The sequence below is a fragment of the Schistocerca americana genome, chromosome X (genome assembly GCF_021461395.2).
Source record: "Schistocerca americana isolate TAMUIC-IGC-003095 chromosome X, iqSchAmer2.1, whole genome shotgun sequence".
NCBI classification, from domain to species: domain Eukaryota; kingdom Metazoa; phylum Arthropoda; class Insecta; order Orthoptera; family Acrididae; genus Schistocerca; species Schistocerca americana.
Genome location: NC_060130.1, coordinates 288,478,982 through 288,501,368, shown reverse-complemented (window position 1 = coordinate 288,501,368; position 22,387 = coordinate 288,478,982).

The window sequence follows — 22,387 nt, the reverse complement described above, 5'->3', positions numbered from 1 at the left end:
TGCAGCAAGATACTCATAATTTAGTCAAACTGCATTTGAGTGAGTGATTATCGATCTCGTTACACTTGGACGACAGCACATATCCAACGCCCCACCAGTACATCCGTTTGCTAGATCGAGGTACATACCAAATTACACAGGCCACCAACACCTCTCTTCTGTAGAAAACACTAAATGATGGGCTACATTTATCAAAACCTTAGGGGAATCGGATTTCAAATCCCTTTGCGGAAAGTCTGATTTAATATTTCCTTGGTTCACTTAGAATGTTTGAGACGAGAGACACGGTCGTGCTTTGGAATAAAACGTCTCCTATTTCCCTTCCAAATTGTTTGCCCCTGGTATAACGCTTCGGAGTTCCCTTGTGAGCGAATTATAGCGACGGCCAGTCCAGGAAAAATTATTGCTCCAGTATCTGAGTTTCAACCTGTTATTTCAGGACAAACCACCTACACGATAGTGTGTTCACCGCTAGTGGTTCATGCAAGTTTTTAACTTACTATATTTATAAAAAATGGTTCAAATGGCACTGAGCACTATGGGACTTAACTTCTGAGGTCATCAGTCCCCTAGAACTTAGAACTACTTAAACCTAACTAACCTAAGGAGATCACACACATCCATGCCAGAGGCAGGATTCGAAACTGCGACCATAGCGGTCACGCGGTTCCAAACTGAAGCGCTTAGAACTGCACAGCCACACCGGCCGGCCTATATTTATAGTTTTTTATGTGATCGTATAAATATACTGCTGGAAAAAAAGAATTAGTACACCTGGAAAGACGACGTCGATTTTGATCAGATGACGGCATATGCCACCTGGAGCATAGTAGATGTACTGATAATGGTTCAAAAGGCTCTGAGCACTATGGGACTTAACTTCTGAGGTCATCAGTCTCCTAGAACTTAGGAACTACTTAAACCTAACTAACCTAAGGACAGCACACACATCCATGCCAGAGGCAGGATTCCAACCTGCGACCGTAACGGTCGCGCAGTTCCAGACTGTAGCGCCTAGAACCGCTCAGCCACTCCGGCCGGCTGTACTGATAATGGTTTAAACATCTTCCGCCAACAGATAGGGTAGTGGCACACCTACCAGAGCGCCATATGTGTTCTACCTTTAATAGGGAAAGCTCACAGCCAGAAGGTCCAGTGTGGTACAAACGCGTGAAGCAAGCAGCCAACCATGTTACGCAGAAGCACGCACTCGTGATTCCCACAGCCAAGTGAGCGAGTTTGAAAGGGGTTATATTATGGATCTCCGAGTGGCGGGACTGTCCTTTCGTAGAACTGCCACACAAGATGTTGGTATCAGAGGTCACGTGAAGATTTTTACACTCGTAGAAGGGGTTCTGGACGTCCACGCAGTACATACGCCCACCAGGATCGTCGTATTGTAAGGGCAACAGTGGTAGATCGTACAGAGAGCACAGAACAGACGAGAGGGCTCGTGAGCTCAGACGTGTAGACACGAACTGTTGCTAACTGGTTGTTAGCAGGGGACTATGCGCACGCACATATCTAGCCCCTATTCCACTCACGCCGTAGAACTGACGTGCACGGCTCGAAAGGTGGCGTCAGAGATCACTTGTAAGATGGAATCGTGCGCCGTGGTCTTCAGCAATGAAGGCAGATTCTGCGTGCACGCAAATGATGGTCGTTTGCGCGTACGACGCAGAGCTTGCCAGCGCTGTCTCGCCCAAGACACACTGGCCCCATAAGCTACAATTCTCGTTTACATTTGGTGTTTCTGGAGGGGACGCTAACTAGCGCTCGGCACATGCAGAATATTGTCTTACCCGTTCTTTTGCCGTTCTTGTAACAGGGAGGTGACGTGTTGTTTCAACAGGGTAACGCTCGCCCAAACACTGCTCGTGAAACTCAACGTGCTCTACAGTATGTACAGCAACTTTCCTGACCAGCACGATGTCCGGACTTGTCTCCAATTGAGTGTGTGTGGGATATGATGGGACAAGAAGTAACTCGTGCGACTTGTCAACCAAAACTCTTACAGAGCTACGTGAACAGGTCGATCAGGCGTGGCATAACGTGTCTCACCGGCATTGCCACTACGTATAAATAAATATGGAGGATATTTCAGCATGGGTCTATACCTGGTACCTTAGAAAAATGGTTCAAATGGCTCTGAGCACTATGGGACTTAACATCGGTGGTCTTCAGTCACCTAGAACGTAGAACTACTTAAACCTAACTATTCTAAGGACATCACACACATCCATGCCCGAGGCAGGATTCGAACCTGCGACCGTAGCAGTCGCGCGGTTCTAGACTGAAGCGCCAAGAACCGCTCGGCCACACCGGCCGGCTACCTTAGAACCTCTTGTGCTATTGGTCTGCAAACGTAATCTTTTCATGTATTCGGTATGAACTGTTGCAACAATAAAAACAGATTGGATTGGGAACCTCTAAAAGCGTGTACAATTTTTTTTTCCGACAGTGTAGTAAGAGAGAATAGAGGCCACTCCACAGAACCTTCGCCTCTACTTCTCTCTTTCTGTACGTCTACCTTCTATTTTCACCCCCCACCCTCACAGTCTGGCCACAGTACGATTTGTCTTTAGAGCCTCAAAGCAAAGAGACTGCTCCGTGCTCAGCGTTTAGACACGCGGTTTCGGGAAGGGCCATTGGCCAGCGCCATGTGAGCACGCGCGTCGACAATAAAGACGGCGGCGGAAGCTTGGCGAGGCGTCAGCCGGCGCTGACAGCGCTAGCGGCGGTCGCAGTTGCTACTGTCGGAGAGGGAGGCCGCTTGCTTTGGAGCGCGCTCACACGGACAAATCGCATGAGCCTCCGCATGGCCAACCCGGCCGCTGGCCGCCCTTAATGCACTAGTCTCGCGCCACCACTACACCTACGTTTACGACTGGAGAACAGGAATGAACCTTGCCCGCTTTCACCGCAGTATTACTTCTTTATATACTGTACCGTAACGTTTGACACTTACAATGAACACAACAATGCAAAACGTATCATTACTGCTAACCACGTACACTAGAGTTTGTAAAAAATTTCGGCACTTAATGCAAATTGTCCGAATGAATCTAAAGTTGGAGGCTGTGTAGAACAGTGGCCCAGAGGCGCTTAAGATCGTGTATAGGTGCCCTTCACGAAGTCCAGAATGATCCTCTACTATATTAAAATGTTCTATGTCTTTTATGCTATACTTCATGAGATTTCCACACCCACGAGAATCATCTCTTTTTCTGTCTGTGGAACAAAAACGGAATCTAATTAATCCAAACGAATTTAAATTGTGAAAAGAAGTACAATTATGACTAGTCGACGTGAAGGGACGCAGTAACAGCATGTACGGGTTTTAGATGGGGTACATTGATTGGCCTCCGGGAACTGGGTTTGTAGTACCGTCAGGAATCGGCTCGTGAGGGTTTTGCTGCAACGATAGCGGCAAGTCTATGGAAACAGTGGTTACATCAGTGCTGTGTGTAACGACAAGCGGGTATTATACGACATACTACAACCACAGTATCAGACGACCATTATCGTTTCGACACGGCAACAAAGAACCGTACTAACTTTGTATACAGGGTGAGTCACCTGACGTTACCGCTGGATATATTTCGTAAACCACATCAAATACTGACGTACCGATTCCACAGACCGAATGTGAGGAGAGGGGCTAGTGTAATTGTTTAATACAAACCATACAAAAATGCACGGAAGTATGTTTTGTAACACAAACCTACGTTTTTTTAAATGGAACCCTGTTAGTTTTGTTAGCACATCTGAACATATAAACAAATACGTAATCAGTGCCGTTTGTTGCATTGTAAAATGTTAATTACATCCGGAGATATTGTAACCTAAAGTTGACGCTTGAGTACCACTCCTCCGCTGTTCGATCGTGTGTATCGGAGAGCCCCGAATTGCGTAGGGATCCAAAGGGAACGGTGATGGACCTTAGGTACAGAAGAGACTGGAACAGCACATTACGTCCACATGCTAACACCTTTTTATTGGTCTCTTTCACTGACGCACATGTACATTACCATGAGGGGTGAGGTACACGTACACACGTGGTTTCCGTTTTCAATTACGGAGTGGAATAAAGTGTGTCCCGACATGTCAGGCCCATAGATGTTCAATGTGGTGGCCATCATGTACCGTGTGTACTGTGATGTGCCTACAACCCCAGAGGATATGAAACAACGTATTGTGGCAGCCTGCGGCGACATTACACCAGATGTACTGCGGCATGTACGACATTCATTACGCCAGAGATTGCAATTGTGTGCAGCAAATGATGGCCACTACATTGAACATCTATTGGCCTGACATGTCGGGACACACTCTATTCCATTCCGTAATTGAAAACGGAAACCACGTGTGTACGTGTACCTCACCCCTCATGGTAATGTACATGTGCGTCAGTGAAAAAGACCAATTTAAAGGTGTTAGCATGTGGACGTAATGTGCTGTTCCAGTCTCTTCCGTACCTAAGGTCCATCACCGTTCCCTTTGGTCCCTACGTTATTCGGTGCTCTCAGATACACACGATCGAACAGCGGAGGAGTGGTACTCAAGCGTCAACTTTAGGTTACAATATCTCCGGATGTAATTAACATTTTACGATGCAACAAACGGCACTGATTTTGTATTTGTTTATATGTTCAGATGTGCTAACAAAACTAACGGGGTTCTATTTAAAAGACGTAGGTTTTTGTTAAAAAACATACTTCCGTGCATTTTTTTATGGTTTGTATTAACCAATTACATTAGCCCCTCTCCTCACGTTCGGTCTGTGGAATCGATTCGTCAGTATTTGATGTGGTTTACGAAATATATCCAGCGGTAATGTTAGGTGACTCACCCTGTATAGTGTTGTTTCGCTGTTGGAAGAGTGCAAACGGTGACAACCAGACGGCGTCTAAGATTCTGCGACAGATTCTACGGGATTGATTTTGTCTGTACCTAATGTCCCAAAGCCAGAAGCGCTTCAGATACCAATGGGATCGTGAACACAGACGTTATGAGTGGCAAAATGTGCTTCATTTGTACGAGTTCCACTACATCCTGGCATATAGATATGGTTGCATACGTACTAAACGTTACGGTGGTGACCGCAGCCTGGTATCGTACTTTACTGGACGACACAGCGCACGAACAACAACTGTGATTGGCTGTGGTGCGATTGAATTTATGGTACGATATCAACAGTTACGTATGGAGGACAAAGTGAACAGCAACCACTGTTTAAGACAGATTTTAGAGAGAGAGGTATCTCCCCTCATTCAGTCAACTGCATGTCGTGGATTTCAGCAGGACATTTGCTTGTCGCATGTGGTGTGGAACGTGTAAGCGTTGTTAGAAGAAGGACACCGTCCATTGTATGTATGTTTGACTGGCACGTCACTCCTAGAATGAAACAGGCCGCCATAAACTATAAATTATTACTCCGAAAAAATATTCCGGAATTCGAATCAAGAACAGCTGCCAACATGAGTAACATAGACGTAAATGTCCTCGGCGCAATGAAGCAACTTAAATCGCTTAATGACAGCAAGGCTTCCGGTTCAGACAGTATACTGAATAGGTTCCTTTCAGAGTATGCTGATGCAACAGTTCCGTTCTAAACAATCATATAAAACCGCTCGCTCGATGAAAGATCCGTTCCCAAAGAATAGGAAGTTGCACAGGTTACAACAATATTCATGAAAGACAAGAGAAGTAATCCACTAAATAACAAGCCCGTAACATTAACGTCGATATGCAGCAGGATTTTGGAATATGTATTGTGTTAATTATGAATTACCTAGAAGAGAACGGTCTATTAACACACACTCAACAAGGATTTAGAAAACATCGTTCTTGTGAAACATAACTCGCTCTTTACTCACACGAAGTGTTGAGTGCTGTCCGCAAGAGATTTCAAATTGATGCCGTATGTCTTGATTTACAGAAGGCTTTTGACACCATACCTCACAAGCGGCTTGTAGTCAAATTGGGTGCTTATAGAATATCATCTCAGTTAAGGGACTGGATTCGCGATATCCTCTCAGAAAGATCACAGTTCGTAGTAACTGACGGAGAGTCATCGAGGGAAACAGAAGCGATTTCTGGTGTTCCGTACGGTGGTGTTATAGGCTCTCTGCTGTTCCTTATTTATGTAAATGATTTAGGAGACAATCTGAGCAGCCGTCTTAGGTTGTTTGCAGATGATGCTGTCGTTTATCGTCTAGTAAAGTCATCAGAAGATCAAAACAAATTGCAGAACGATTTAGAAAAGATATGTGTATGGTGCGAAAATTGTAAACTGTTTCCACATGAATGTTAAAAGGAATCCGCTAAACTTCGGTTATACGAAAAATTAATTAAGTCTTAAGGCCGTAAATTCAACGAAACACCGAGGAATTACTATTACGAACAAATTAAATTGGGAAGAACACACACAAAATGTAATTACGGAAGGCGAACCAAAGATTGAGTTTTTTTGGCAGAACACTTAGAAGATGTAACAGATCTGCACTAGTGGAGTACTATCAAGCGGTGTGGGGTCTTTACCAGATAGGGTTAACGGAGTACATCCAGAAAGTCAAAAGAAGGGCAGCTCGTTTTGTATTATCCAGAAATAGGGGAGAGAATGTCACGAATGTGATACAGGATTTGGGGTGGAAATCATTAAAACAAAGGCGTTTTTCGTTGCGGCGGGATCTTCTCACTAAATTTCAATCACCAGCATTCTCCTCCGAATGCGAAAATAATTTGTTGAGCCGACCTACACAGAGAGAAACGATGATCATAAAAAAATTAGAGGAAATCAGTGCTCGAACGGAAAGATACAGGTATTCGCTTTTTCGGTGCGCTGTTCGAGAGTTGAATAATAGAGAATTATTGTGAAGGTGGTTCGTTGAAACCTCTTCCAAGCACTTAAGTTCATCTGCGTCATGAAGAATTAGTTTTTTGTTTGTCTGGAGGTCCCTTTCTGAAGTCATGGTACGGACTGGAATCGCCGGACCATAACATTGTAGTACGCCGCTAACGGAGCCAACACAAGAAGATATAGCCGATTCAAAGGGTGGAGACAAACAAAAAATTGATTTCGTAACTTTATTTTTCGAGATGACATTTAATACATTATGGCTTCATCACTGAAGCTACGTTCCAGGAGAACTTGCGAACAGTGGCACTTGTCGTTCCTTGGAGATCGCTTACATGTTTTCTCCCACACACGGCAAAAAAGTGTCCTGCTGAAATCTGCGGCGCACACTTGCCTGAGTGAGGGAGTTACCTCGGGCTCTAAAACCTAACTGATGGGATGGTTACTATGCACTTTGCCCTGCGTCTTCTTGCTTGCAGTTACTCACACATATATGGAAATTTTAAAAAATGGTTCAAATGGCTCTGAGCACTATGGGACTCAACTGCTGAGGTCATTAGTCCCCTAGAACTTAGAACTAGTTAAACCTAACTAACCTAAGGACATCACAAACATCCACGCCCGAGGCAGGATTCGAACCTGCGACCGTAGCGGTCTTGCGGTTCCAGACTGCAGCGCCTTTAACCGCACGGCCACTTCGGCCGGCATGGAAATATTAGGCTGGAAGACGTTTTCAGGGCAATGAAACTGTTGTGAAAGACGTAGATAAGTATTTCGCCGACCTTTAGAGTCTGTACTTGAGAGGAGAACCTCATCATTGGAAAGCTCTGAAGTTTTCACGTCAGTGTGATTTCATGGCTGCGAAATTTAGTGATGCCACTCACATTTGAATGATTGAAACTATTGTGTGCGTGACGTTAGGGTGACCGCATATACAAGGGAGGCGGTCTTTAAATGAGATCCTAGCCACGATCGATTGCCGTTTTCCTTTGGTAGTTCTTTCACGGAGCTGGGGGAAGTCACATAGGTGGGGTGCTGCCATGGTGGACAGAGCTGGTTCGAATTCTGATGGTGGAAACAATTTTTATCATCATTGATCTTTCGCAGTGGAAGGATAGGCGGCAGTAAGAATTAAAGATCATAAAATTCTGCACCATAGTCTTTGAGTACCTGCCGAACCTCTCCGCACTGTATCACGGAGTGCGTGCGCGAATACATTGTTAATGGTGACTTGACATATTAGAGGAAGCTAAACCACCACGGCCTCGTTAGCACAATTTGGTGTCACAAGAACTGCCATTGTCATTTTTGTAATTCTCGTCAACAACACAAAACTATCTTAATCACAGTCACCTTCAATGAACAGCCACACTCAACAATCAGTAGCTACATTTTTGAAGATGATTCCAGTGTGTGCAGACGCATGTGAATAGGTAAATGCTGTTTTCCTAGATTCCCGAATGGCGTTGACGACAGATAACAGGGAGTGTCCTCTCAAATATGTGATAGGCTAAATGACATTTTATCCCATAGGACTAATAAATATAAACAGTTTATAACCTATCACATAGGATAAGCTGAACTCTTAGATTTTTCGCTGTTTACTCTGTTGTGTATAGGAAGGTATCAATGGATGGTTGTTCAAAAATGGCTCTGAGCACTATGGGACTTAACATGTGTGGTCATCAGTCCACTAGAACTTAGAACTACTTAAACCTAACTAACCTAAGGACATCACACACATCCATGCCCGAGGCAGGATTCGAACCTGCGACCGCAGCGGTCACGCGGTTCCAGACTGAAGCGCCTAGAACCGCACGGCCACACCGGCCGGCTAATGGATGGTTGTAAAGGAATATGAAGCGAACTAGTATTTATATTCCGCGTACTAAATGACACCTCTCAAAGTGCACCTGTGATGCCAGTTGTGTCTCATAAATTCATCTAGGTAATATTACGAAGCGATATGACGTGGAACTGACACGTTAAATCAGCAATAGGGAACGTGAATGGAAGACGTAATTATGAGAGGACGAGTCTGTGAAAGTGAATTGCATCTTATACAGAAACAGGAATGAAGTACGACTAATTCTTGTGTACTGCTTGAGTGTTTGGGGCCCTTATCAAGTAGCCACGATAGCATTCCGTCACGGTATGAGGATAGTAGTATGTCTGTAGGCCTATGGTTAACATCACAGCATAAGATATATGCACGGAAAAAAATACACGGAAATTCTTTGAAGAAAGACCACGTTATTCTCGCGAAATCGTGTTGGATAAAGTCACTGGATCAGTATCTCAGGTAGAATGTGCTACAGTTCTGTTTCTCCGTCATGTACCTCGCACACATGTCATAAGGACCAGTAAGACTGATCGGGATGCGTATGAATACAATTGCACAGTTGTTTTTCCCTTGCTTGATGCTGAAGCGAAATAGGCGAGAGAGCGCGTAACCTTGGTACGAAGTACCCTCCAGTACACAATGTGGAATATACACGAGGTATAGTTGCGGGTATTTTTATATGTGTTACCTTAATATGTACTCACATCATTGTTTTGATAGTGTTCTTTTTGGACAGTCGTAACTGTACGCCTGGCAGTAGAGGCTAACGATTTTGCGTCCATGCGTCCACACTTCAACACCTGACCATCGGTTAAGAATTAATGGCTTGCTCTTGGCACTTGTACTCTGAAGTACTAAGCAACCTAAACAAATACTACTCCTAACAGCTATAATTATTATTCTGCAAATGGAGTAAATACTGATGTAACGTTGTTCAGTACACTGTTCTCAGCTACCAATAAAAGTATCTGCACTTACACCCTGTCCATAGAGACGCAGAAGAGCTAATGCATCTGCAATTAGACTGCAAAACCTATCGCTTGGAGTCCCCCAGCGTCCTTTTATTGTTTTGCTTCCACGGCTACAGTACTGAACAGTTCATAACATCGCGTTTTTTACTACAGTGCGAAGCAAAGCTGTGTGTGTTCTTTTAATTACTTCGATGTTCCACAGAAAACAGGTAACACGCTGTGATGGGTCAACTGTGCGGGTGAAAGCGTTGCGGACAAACAGAATTGTACAATATCATATAGGAAATACAGTACTGGCAGAGACAGTGAGATAATTTTTCAAGCTTTTTCCTGTCTCTCAGGTGTGTGTGAGGTTTTTTCATGTATTTTACTGTTTTCTTTTGTTTAACGCGATGAAAATGCGTCGAGTAAAATTTTCAAATGAGGAGTCTGACCAAGAAACAAAAGTACGGAACAAAGCGATCCGCAATCCGCTAATGGAGTGCCAGCGGCTATTGTACAGGCGCAACGGTCTCGTAAGCCCTTCTGCGCTACGCTGTCCTGCTGTCACCTTCTGCCTCGTGCTGCCAGAGCCCTTGCTAGCTGTAAGTGAAAGTAATAATAGTAACCAGTCACCGTTAACTACTCTATCAAAAATAGAACAGTTGCCGCTTTCGAATTATCGTGACCATCTTCAAGTAGCTAGCTGTACACGTTAATTATTTCTTTCACAGTTATAGTGAGGAGGAGAGTTGGCGGTTTGCAGCACTAACTGATAACTAGACCACGGATTTTTAGGTCGTAAAAAAGTGTGTTTTAGGCACCTAAAAAAGGCTCCTTCAGTAGTTCATTTAGGTTATATAAAACCTATAATAGGCTCTAATAAAAATGATGCAGAGAAAATAAAAATAAGTTAAAATACACAGTGTTAACAGTATGAACATCTTATTAGTCATTAAAACAAGGAGCATGAATATTTACACAGTTACAGAGCACAGCAATCTACAACATTAATGATGAACATAACTCCAAATATTTTTGAATTCCTGCAAGATAAAGATCTCCGTAAAAAAGATGTGGCAATGGTTTAATTAATACATCCGTAGTTTAACATATTCTGACCATAGTTGGCTTCACAATAAATAACCAAAATCTTTTCTAGGTTTTCTAGTGAAAAACTGTGGCGCTTGTGAGTCAGAATCAATTTATACGCTGAAAAAGAACGTTCTACATCAACAGAGGTGATAGGGGCGTACTTCATTTTCGGCACATATTGGACAGGAATGTTGCAGTCAGGAGTGCTGGATTTTCCACTAAGTATGTCGGCAGCTGCACACAACTCCTTCAGGCCAGTGTTCTTCTGAAAAACCGTTTGCATTTTTGCCCTACTTTTTCCCTACTTCACCTGGTGCTTCATTAATTTTCATTTTGACTTCTTCAAGCAAAGAAATATTGTCGTAGATAGGTCTCCCTGTGCCTTCTAATTGTGAAATTATTCTTGCCATAAATGTGTAGTGGGCCCTAATGTAAGATAAGTCCCGTTTTAGAGAAGAATCTTTGAGTAACTCCATTGCTGTAGTTACGGATGCAGCATCCTCCGGTATATTTTCAACCACCTTCTGTACAGCTGAGAGATGCGTACTATAGTATTCTGCTGCTATCAGCCACGTGCCCCAGCGGGTCACAACAGGCTCTGGCGGCAATGGGACATCTGGAAGCCGTTCTTTGAATGCCTGTATTCTTGATGGTGCCTTAACAAAAATTTTCTTCATCATAGATATTACTTTATTTACTTTAGGAAATTGTAGCCTTACTTGCTCTGCTATGCGTCTGATCCCATGCACTACACAAGTTACGTGCAGCATCAATGGGCAGAATACTTTTAATAGTTAAAACATTGCTATCATATATGCAGCAGCATCAGTGATGGACAGAAGCACCTTATTCTCATCCACTCCGTTTGGGTATAGCACCTTAAGCCCATTCTTCACAAACTGTGCTATTGTTTGTTGGTTATTTTTTTGCAAGCTGTTTTGAGTAAATCAAATGAGCCCTGGATGGAGCATCTGGATCTAGCTTGCCAATAATCAGGTTTGCAATGTAACGGCCAAGACTGTCAGTAGTTTCATCCACAGAAATCCATATACAAGATTCTCCAACATCATCTCGGATTCTGTGCAATGCAGCATTGTAAGCTGAATCCACATAATTCTTACGTAAAGTTGACTCTGCAGGAATAGACTGATGGCAGTACTTCTCAAGAAAACCGCTGAAAATAGGGTTTTCTAGTTTCCGAAAGGGGATGTTTGCTGCCACAAGTGCATGACACAAATAACTGCAGAACTTGTTTTTTTTCGGAGGATTCACCAGATTTATTGGTTAAATGACTTTGCTTCAATTTTGACTTTCGTTCAACATTAGCTTTATGTGCGATTCCATCTGAATGCTGAGTTAAGTGAGATTTTTTTACACTCGAAACCTAATAGGAGAGAAAAAGGGAAATACAGTTTAGAATCGCATATAAAGAGTCTTTCGTATTACTAAAGGATAGCGATAAAAAAGAATCCTAAGTGACAGGAAAATAAGAAGGCTAAGGAAAACATCACCTAATCTCCTTGTTGCATGCTTGGCAGAAAATTATTTTCCCATCTGTTGTATGATGCGGAAAATCTTGCAGCCACTGCTTTATATGAGTAGACTTTGAACTAGTTGTTTTCGGCATGGCGTAGTATTCTCACACAGAAACTAGAATTTATTTTGCACTTAGAACGTCAGTAACACTTAATACGTCGGTCGCTACATGAAAATACTGGGAAAAAGTGAACGATGACCTGTTTTTGTTCCTTTTATTGCGGTGCATGGGAGCGATAGGAAGTACCGTACTCGTTGCTGGACGAATGGCACCTGACAGATGGCCGCCCCTTCTGAACAAGAGAATGGAATCTACCGGTGCTTCAGATGAAAACATTTCACTACTGGCAAATTATTTTTCGAACCGGAAAATTCTTTTATAATACCTTTCACGAAACAGAGTAGTTTGATAGGACTGCCTGTAGACAGCAAGCGAGAAAATTCGCGAAGGGCAGTAATTTAGCTATAGAGGGCTTCTACGATTAACATTGTGATTTTTTAATCCGTGCTCAGCTTAAGGCCTATGAAACCGTTTCTTTGCGAAAATACACAGCTGGCCAGAACCCTACGAACGAAATATTTTCAAATATAACATTTAGTACTCCCACGTTCGATTCTAATGTGTAACTCAAATCTTTGACCGGTTCCCATTCGCTCACCGAAGTTAAGCACTGTCGTGCTCGGCGCGTACTTAGATGGATGACCATTTTACCGTGCCGAGTGCTGTTGGTAGTAAGCCAAGCAAAGGAATTGTAAACAGTCTCTAACGACCTTCGACTTCGACGAGACGTAAAACCCTAAGTTAACTTCCTTTTTCTAATCTTTGAAAACACAAGAACTGTTTGTCAGATTAACGAAATAGATACTTTTTAGGATTTTGATGCCGAAATAGGCAAAATTAGGGGTCAACGTCGAAATACGCAATTTTAGGTCCTATAGAACTAACGGTATTCAGTTTAGTTAGTCATGAAACGCATAAGTACCAACTTACATTCAAATTGGAGCTTAGGAAAAAAAATAGGTTTTAGCCTAAAGATCCGTGATCTATTTTTTACATATGAATAATAAAACATCTATAAAGAGTATTTGGTATTAACAGGGATAGCGATATAAAAAAATAAAAAAAGACCGAAGTGTTAGGCAAATACGAAGCATGAGCGCATATCAACTAGCAACCTTGCTGCACGCTGGGCAGAAAATATTTTTTTCCATCTGTCGTATAGCGTGGAAAAACTTGGAGCCACTGTCTTATATGATGAAATAGGCACTTTTTAGGATATTAAAGCCGAAATAGGCAAAAATTGGCACTAACGTCGAAATAGACTTTTTGGGTCCTATAGAATTAACGCTATTAAGTGTAAATAGTCATGAAACGCATAAGTACAAATTTTTATGCAAATAGGAACTCAGGAACAAAATAGGTTTTTACCTAAAATCCGAGGTCTACTGATAACTCACGGAACCGTACAACTCACTCAAATCAATATGTTGTTGAATTACGGACAACATATTGCGCTCACGCATTATGACTTTGTTCATTTGAGTGCGACCAACACCTCTGCGATGATGAACACGGATTCTCTGGATTCTCCAATCACTAAACGTGCACAAAGAAGTTAGATATTTCCTTTCGCGAGACACAGAAGGCTGTAGATAAGGGGGGTCATGTTGGAACTCTATTTCTTGCTACTGGGAAGTCTTCCATGAAAAAAGATACTGCTGACTAGGTAGTTGCTTACCGAACATCAGACTTGATATTCTGCTCGAAGAGAACTCGTCAAGTCACTCTCAGTAAGGAGACAGTCAGAAGCAAACCTATCATCATATTTGCTCAACGGAATTGTCATGAATTTCTTACGCATGGTGTACAAGAGAGTTAAAAGAAGTGCTTCATATTTTGAATGTGTTAGTATGAATTATAAAAAAGGCAATAATGTCCAGTAAACGTGGCTGTAAAATGCGAGCCTTAGTAGCTACGAGCAGTTGTTCATGTTCGCTATTGTGAAACACACATCTACTTCAAGTTCTTCACTGTTACGAACGACCTACAGAAAGCAATAACCAAATGAAGACGTATTTCTCTGTCGCTGTCCATGGGTACAGCATGTAATCAAGACGAGATGTGATCAAAAAATACGGCTAATGAATTTTTTGAGCAGCAAATGCTGACGCTACATACATTTGATGTTATTTTACCGATAGCCTGATCCGTTGAGACTGTCAGCTTCAAGCTGGAACACGTTCTGACTTGTCAGTCAGCGTCCAGAGACGATAGAATTAGGTTGTGTTTACAGTATCTGTCGCGCACCATGGAATTTGAGCCCCGCGGGAACGTTAACTTCTGTTTAAAATTGCAAAAATGTGTCACAGAATGTTAGGGAATTTTGAAGTTGGTGTATGAAGATAATGCTGTAACTCTGCAAATGGCACGACCGATTTAAAAGTTCGGTAGAAAACGAGCAACGTTCGCGACGTGCATTAATCTCAAAAACAGAAGGACGTCCAAGAAGTGGCAAAAATTGTTCATTCAGACAGGCGATAACAATTGGAGAACTTGCTGAAGAACTTAGCATCTCTTACGCGTCCATGCTAAGCACTTTAACCGATAATTTGCAAATGAGACGAGTGAGCGCAAATTTTGTTCCCAGACGTTTGAGTGATGAACAGAAGGAAAATTGCGTGTCACTTTGCACAGAGTTGAAGGATCGTCTTCATGCAGTTCCGGACTTCAAAATCGTAACTGGAGATGGAGCCTGGGTCTGTAGATATGACCCTGTGACGGAAATTTAGAGTTCCCAATGGAAAATCAGTGAACCTCCTCGCCTAACAATGCACGTCAAACAGAATCGAATATAAAAGTCATTCTCATTTTTTTTTTTGTATTGAGGGCATAGCGTGATCAGAGTTGGTTCCAAGGGGAACAACTGTAAACGTCGAATTTTACGAGGGCGTACTGCAGCGTCTGCGAAAGGATGTACGAAGAAAGAGATCAGAAAAAGAGGCCGATGGCTTTAATCTTCATCACGACAACGCACTGTGCCACATCTCGCTTTTGATTCGCGAGAGTTTGGCAGGAAAAAGTGTTCCTGTCAGTCCACATCCGCCTTTCTCACCAAATTTAGAACGATACAACTTCTGATTGGTCTAAAAAATTAAAACGTGCTTAAAGTAAAACGTTTTCATACTTTCCCTAACATTATGAGGGCCACGACAGAGCTGCCGCTTGCCTTTCCAAAAGAAGCCTTCCAGAAATTGCTAGCCATGGACGGTAATTTGAAGGAGATTGAATCAGATTCCATGTAAGCTTATTATTGTGTTCCCAATAAAATTAGTCACCGCATTATTTGATGACACCACGTATCTGTTACTGTTGTTACTGAAAACTGTATTCACACTTCTGACTTAGTGCAGTGCATATAGTAGATCTAATGGAAACAGTTCGTGTTTTGATAAGATTGCGATATGCTTTTACACTGTAGTTTTATCGTTGAACTCGCAAGCATAATGCTCTACAGAGGCAATTGCAGACTACAACTTCTGTTAAGCAACCGTCGAGCAAGTGAACTTGCGTATGCGTTGCACTTACCTAGAACTGTGAGTGGAGTTTACAGTAACAACACTAACATATTTGTACTGCGTGCTGTAGCCATGGAGAATAATAGATGAATGTGTCCACATTCGTTTATTGTATTCTGTAGGGTGTTTTTAATAGCAAAGAGTTTGCGGTAGAAGAGAGGTGTTTCACAACAGCGAAGAAGAATGAATGCATGTAGCTACGAAGGTACACATTTTAGGGTTCTTGTTTACTTGATATTTTTGCCTGGGTTTGGTCTTTGCAACAACCTGTAAAAATATGGAATACTATTTTGTAACACACTGTATATACACTACTGGCCATTAAAATTGCTATATCAAGAAGATGACGTGCTACAGAAGCGAAATTTAACCGACAGGAAGAAGATGCTGTGATATCCAAATGATTAGCTTTTCAGAGCATTCACACAAGGTTGGCGCCGGTGGCGACACCTACAACGTGCTGACATGAGGAAAGATTCCGACCGATTTCTCATACACAAACAGCAGTACACCGACGTTGCCTGGTGAAACGTTGTTGTGATGCCTCGTGTAAGGAGGAGAAATGCGTTCTATCACGTTTCCGGCTTTGATAAAGGTCAGATTGTAGCCTATCGCGATTGCTGTTTATCGTGTCGCGACATTTCTGCTCGCGTTGGTCGAGAGCCAATGACTGTTAGCAGAATATGGAATCGGTGGGTTCAGGAGGGTAATACGGAACGCCGTGTGGATCCCAACGGCCTCGTATCACTAGCAGTCGAGATGACAGGCATTTTATCCGCATGGCTGAAACAGATCGTGCAGCCACGTCTCGATCCCTCAGTCAACAGATGGGGACGTTTCAAGGACAACAACCATCTGCACGAACAGTTCGACGACGTTTGCAGCGGCATGGACTTTAAGATTGGAGACCATGGCTGAGGTTACCCTTGACGCTGCATCACAGACAGGAGCGCCTGCGATGGTGTACTCAACGACGAACCTGGGTGCACGAATGGCAAAACGTCATTTTTTCGGATGAATCCAGTTTCGGTTTACAGCATCATGATGGTCGCATCCGTGTTTGGCGACATCGCGGTGAACGCACATTGGAAGCGTGTATTCGTCATCGTTATACTGGCGTATCACCTGGCGTGATGGTATGGGGTGCCATTGGTTACACGTTTCGGTCACCTCTTGTTCACATTGACGGCACTTTGAACAGTGGACGTTACATTTCAGATGTGTTACGACCAGTGGCTCTACCCTTCATTCGATCCCTGCGAAACCCTACATTTCAGCAGGATAATGCACGACCGCATGTTGCAGGTCCTGTACGGGCCTTTCTGGATACAGAAAATGTTCGACTGCTGCACTGGCCGGCACATTCTCCAGGTCTCTCACCAACTGAAAACGTCTGGTCAATGGTGGCCGAGCAACTGGCTCGTCACAATACGCCAGTCACTACTCTTGATGAACTGTGGTATCGTGTTGAAGCTGCATGGGCAGCTTTACCTATACACGCCATCCAAGCTCTGTTTGACTCAATGCCCAGGCGTATCAAGGCCGTTATTATGGCCAGAGGTGGTTGTTCTGGATACTGACTTCTGAGGACTTATGCACCCAAATTGCGAGAAAATATAATCACATGTCATTTCTAGTTTAATATATTTGTCCAATGAATACCCGTTTATCATCTGCATTTCTTCTTGGTGTAGCAATTTTAATGGCCAGTAGCGTAAATGGCCTGGCATATGACGAAGGTGGCTTCAGAGGCTGTTGGAGGACTTTGCTCAGACTTATCAAAAGTGAATGGAATGTATCAGCAATGAATCTGCCATTTGTATTACACTAACAACGGAGAAGCACAGAAATTATTCAAAAGCCTTAAATATCTAGTTCATACGGAAAGGAGGTGCGCTTTTTAAGTCTCGTCATTTGGCTGCCGTTGCCAGACAAACCTTGGATTAAAAGCTGATGGAACCTTAAATATGACGGCTGCATTTTTTGAAATGCTACAAGCATGAGATGTTTGATGTTTAACGCAATGGCAATGTAAATCTCAGTAAAAAATTCCATAACGCGTTGTGCGCTTGACAAATAAATAAATATCACGATTAGCAACAGTAAGTTTTTTCTGTGGTAAGAACTAAACCAATGGGCCTACCATTTCACAATGTGTGAGGAGACGCAATTTCCGTTAGATACTGTATGATCTGAATTTAGTTTCATTCATAAAAATGTTACCATCTCATCCAGAAGTCTAAATATTCCTGATATTGTGTATCTGATGCTTTATGATTCCACGAAAATGAATTTACGTTACTAGAGAATAAGATAACATCGCTGCTGTGAAGTTCTTACCTTTTGTTGAACGTATACCTTCTGCTGGAGCAGAGAAATCAGTTACTTACCTGAAAGAGAAGAAAAACATTATTAACAAAAAATATAATCCTAATTGCATTAATTACTTCCTAATACTCTGAAACGTTTGCTTTGTGTCTCCTAAATAAGTTGTGTTCATTGTCAAAAATTTTCACTTTAGTTTTGTCTGGTACAGCTTACGAAACTCGCTTTCAGTAGCAGCAGTTCTGAAATACGACGGCTATCCGGAAAGGAAGGTCCGATCGGGCGCGAAATGGAAACCACAGTGAAAATCCGATGAAGCTTTGCACAGATGTGTTGGGCAGTGCCCCTACTATGACCATCGATCGCGTCACATCGTCTTTTCAGTTCTGGGCGCACGGTGAGCAGGTAAAGGTGCCTAGATAATATTTTCTTCCGCCAGGTATGAGCGCCTGGTGAGAGATTTCGCCTGATGTGACGGAGCCCACACAACGTAACTGTCATGCGTATCGCTCTCCACGACAATCAGCCGCATTCTGCAGGGCAGTGAAGATGCTCGAAGTGTTATCGATGGGAAGTGTTTGATCACCAGCCACACTGCCCTTAACTAGCTCATCCTGAGTTCCATCTCTGCTCACATGAACCGCTGGTTATGAAGACAACATTTCGGTACAGAGGGCGAGCTATAGACGAGCGCAGAGATTCGGCAGATAGCACAGGCGTGTGGGTTCTATGTGGGTATTGGAAAGTTGTACAACGCTACGACAAATGCCTAAGGCGGAGCGCCGACTATGTAGAGAAGTAGCTGGAAGATGTAGCTAACTATTGCAAATAAAAGAGTTTTGATTTTCACTGTGGTTTCTATTTCGCGGCCGATCGGACATTGCTTTGCGAACAGCGCTCTTACAGTACAACGATAGTCAGGAGTCTCGGCCTTATTTTGGGTTAGGAAATTGAAAGGTCGTTGAAGATGGGCTGCCACGGATGGGGATCGAAATCTATTGTGTCCTTTCCAATCAAAGAATTCCGGCATTCACGTTGAGTAACTTAGCGAAATCACGGAAAACCTAAATATGAATAGCCGGGCCGGAATTCGAATCCCAGCTATCACGAATGCCAGTGAAGTGTCTTTATCTCTGCGGCACGTATGTTGGTTTTTAGGGTATGGAGTAGAATGAAGTATAAAACACTCGTAAGTCGCTGAGTGACTTACTGCTGTCGTGTTGGGAAGAGAACATTATTTTCACCGTGACAAATGGATTTGAATGTCGTTAGGAGTTGGACTTGTCGTACGAAGGAAGATTACAGCTTAATATCCTGCAAACGATGCGATTATTGGGAACGGTCTAGTTTTTCAGTTATACAAGGATTAAGGAGGAAGTCTGCGTGGACTTTCTGCGGACATTTTCCTACAATTCAATTTAAGGTTCCAATGGCTCTGAGCACTATGAGACTTAACATTTGAGGTCATCAGTCCCCTAGAACTTAGAACTACTTAAACCTAACTAACCTAAGGACATCACGCACATTCATGTCCGAGGCAGGATTCGAACCTGCGACCGTAGCAGTCGCGCGGTTTCAGACTGAAGCGCCTAGAACCGCTCGGCCACTCCGTCAATTTAAGGAACTCGTGGAGAATCTAAATCTCGTAGATGATCCAACCGGGTCTCCTCCACTTCCGCATACAGGTGTCCTTATCGAATGCCCTACCTCACTCGGTGATTGCCGAATAACAATAGTTTCACGCAGGATGGGCGACATAGGATCTCACTACGCCTTAAATGTTTCCTTATTTCATACAAGTGGACTAATAGATAAGCTGGTACCCGATTTACTTAAATCAAAAATTTCGAATATTTCTTAAGTGACTGAAAACAGCTAAGTTAAAAGCCGTGCCCGACGGCGAAGAATTTCAGTGGTGACAGCGAGGTATCCTTAGAACTGACTAGCTACACGGCCGGGCTTCGCAAGAGTGGCATTAAGTATCTACTACCAGACTACTTGGGTGGCGTGAGTATTTCGTTTGCGAGCCACTGAGTAACTTAATAAATTTTAGGGAACGACGTTAAGAAACTGAATATCAACGCTTTCATATAACCTGTGCAATGTAACCAGCGCACGGCAAGGAAGTTGTCAAGAGGCATGTATGTTGTGTTTTTCATATTCAATTGGCGTTTCGAGCGACAATTCATGGCAATGTTGGCAGCACATTGTTATATAAGTAATATGCTTACTACCAATGTAAATATTGTATGCGAATCGCGCGCGCGCGCGTGTGTGTGTGTGTGTGATTCAATATGTATCGGAGGATGGCGGAAGTAGCACAAATAAAATAAAAATAATAAACACGAATAATGTAAATGTTTCGCTTGTGTTACAGCACAACACTTGTGAACCTTACTACGCACTGTGATGCATTATCGAGGCCCATTGCCACAATTCTTTCTCGTGGATTCCTTATGGCAGACTACTTCGTCGCGTTACGAAAAGTTTCGTGTCCACATCAAGGCTTGATTAAAGGAAGGCAGAGTCCGCCACGATAACTGAATGGTCAGCGTGACGGACTGCCGTCCTCAGGGGCCCGGATTCGATTCCCGGGGATTTTCTCCGCTCAGGGACTGGGTGGCGTGTTGTCTTCGTTATCATTTCATCCCCATCCGGCGCGCCGGTCGCCCAATGTGGCGTCAAATGTAATAAGACCTGCACCAAGGCGGCCGGACCTGCCTCGTAAGGGGCCTCCCGGACAATGACGCCAAACGCTCATTTCCATTCATTTCCAAGGAAGGCAGAAAGCCGAAGGCTCAGCCATCTGGTGCGCTACTGAAAGAACGCGTTGTAGGTAAATGAAGCAAGTTGCTTAAGTAGTTTTTCGCCAAAAGTTTTACTTGTAGCATAAAAAATAAAGCACCACGTATTTTGGATTCGCGTGTATTTTCGCTATGCAATTATTCTCAAACGACTTCAGGGAAAGTACTGGTTAAAAATATTTGATTATTTAAAATTGTAAGACCCACATCGTAGCCTGATGGTGAGGTGGTTACCTTTTCGTTATTGACCACATTTATTACGATTCCTCGAAGTTAAGTAACTCACTGTCCATTGTTAGAAGAATTGCTTTGAATTAAGAGTGTGAACTGCGACTATTAATCTGAGGGAAGCAGAAATTGGGATTCTGGAATTATCGTCATAAGTCGAAATGCGTAAATCCACATCACTAAGAGGGAATGCTAGGTTAAAGAAATGAATGCTTGAAGACACAGTAAAAAAAAAGGAAAAGAAATTGAACCAGCAAGGATTCTATCCCACAACATTTCAGTTTCCAGCCATACACTTTACCACTTGCTCAGCACAGTAGACGCGAATTAGATCCAGCTTGCTGCATTATAGAGGAACTGTTGATGTCTCGAGCCATGGTGGATGCTTGCAAGGTTGCAATGGCATAGTTTTCAAAATAATTTTCATCATAATTCGGGCAACTGTACGGAATACAATGAGGGGAAAAATCGTAACACCAAGAAATAATTAGTGTAGTGTAATGATATTTCGGAAATTGATTTGTCTACGTGACATATTTAAGTGGTTAACATTGCAAGATCACAGGTTAATTTAAGCGCGAGATAAGCCATTGCAAATGCGAAATGCCGGTACATTAATGATTGAGTAACCGCCAGAATGTTGAATGCAGGCATGCACACATGCATGCAGTGTGTTTTACAGGTGCCGGATGTCAGTTTGTGGCAGGAGTTCCACGCCTGTTGTACTCGGTCGGTCAATACATGGACGGTTAATGCTGGCTGGTGTCGATGACACTAGAGTTGTCGTCCGATGATACCCCACATGTGCTCGAGTTGAGACAGATCTGTTGACAGAGCAGGCCAACGCAACATTTCGACCCTCTGTAGAGCATGTTGGATACAACAGCGGTATATGGGCGAGCGTTATCCAGTTGAAATGCATTTCATGCATGGCAGCAGAACAGGTCGAATCACCAGACGAGCGTACAGATTTGCTGTCAGGGTGCGTGGGATAACAAGAGAGTGCTCCTGATGTCAAAAGAAATTGCACTCCAGACCATAATTCCAGGTGTAGGACCAGTGTGTCTAGTACACAGAGAGGTTGGCTGCTCATAGCTTCTTCCACCCAACACGGAACCATCACTGGCGCCGAGCTGTAGCTGGAGTTAGCTCACCATGTCTTTAATGTAAC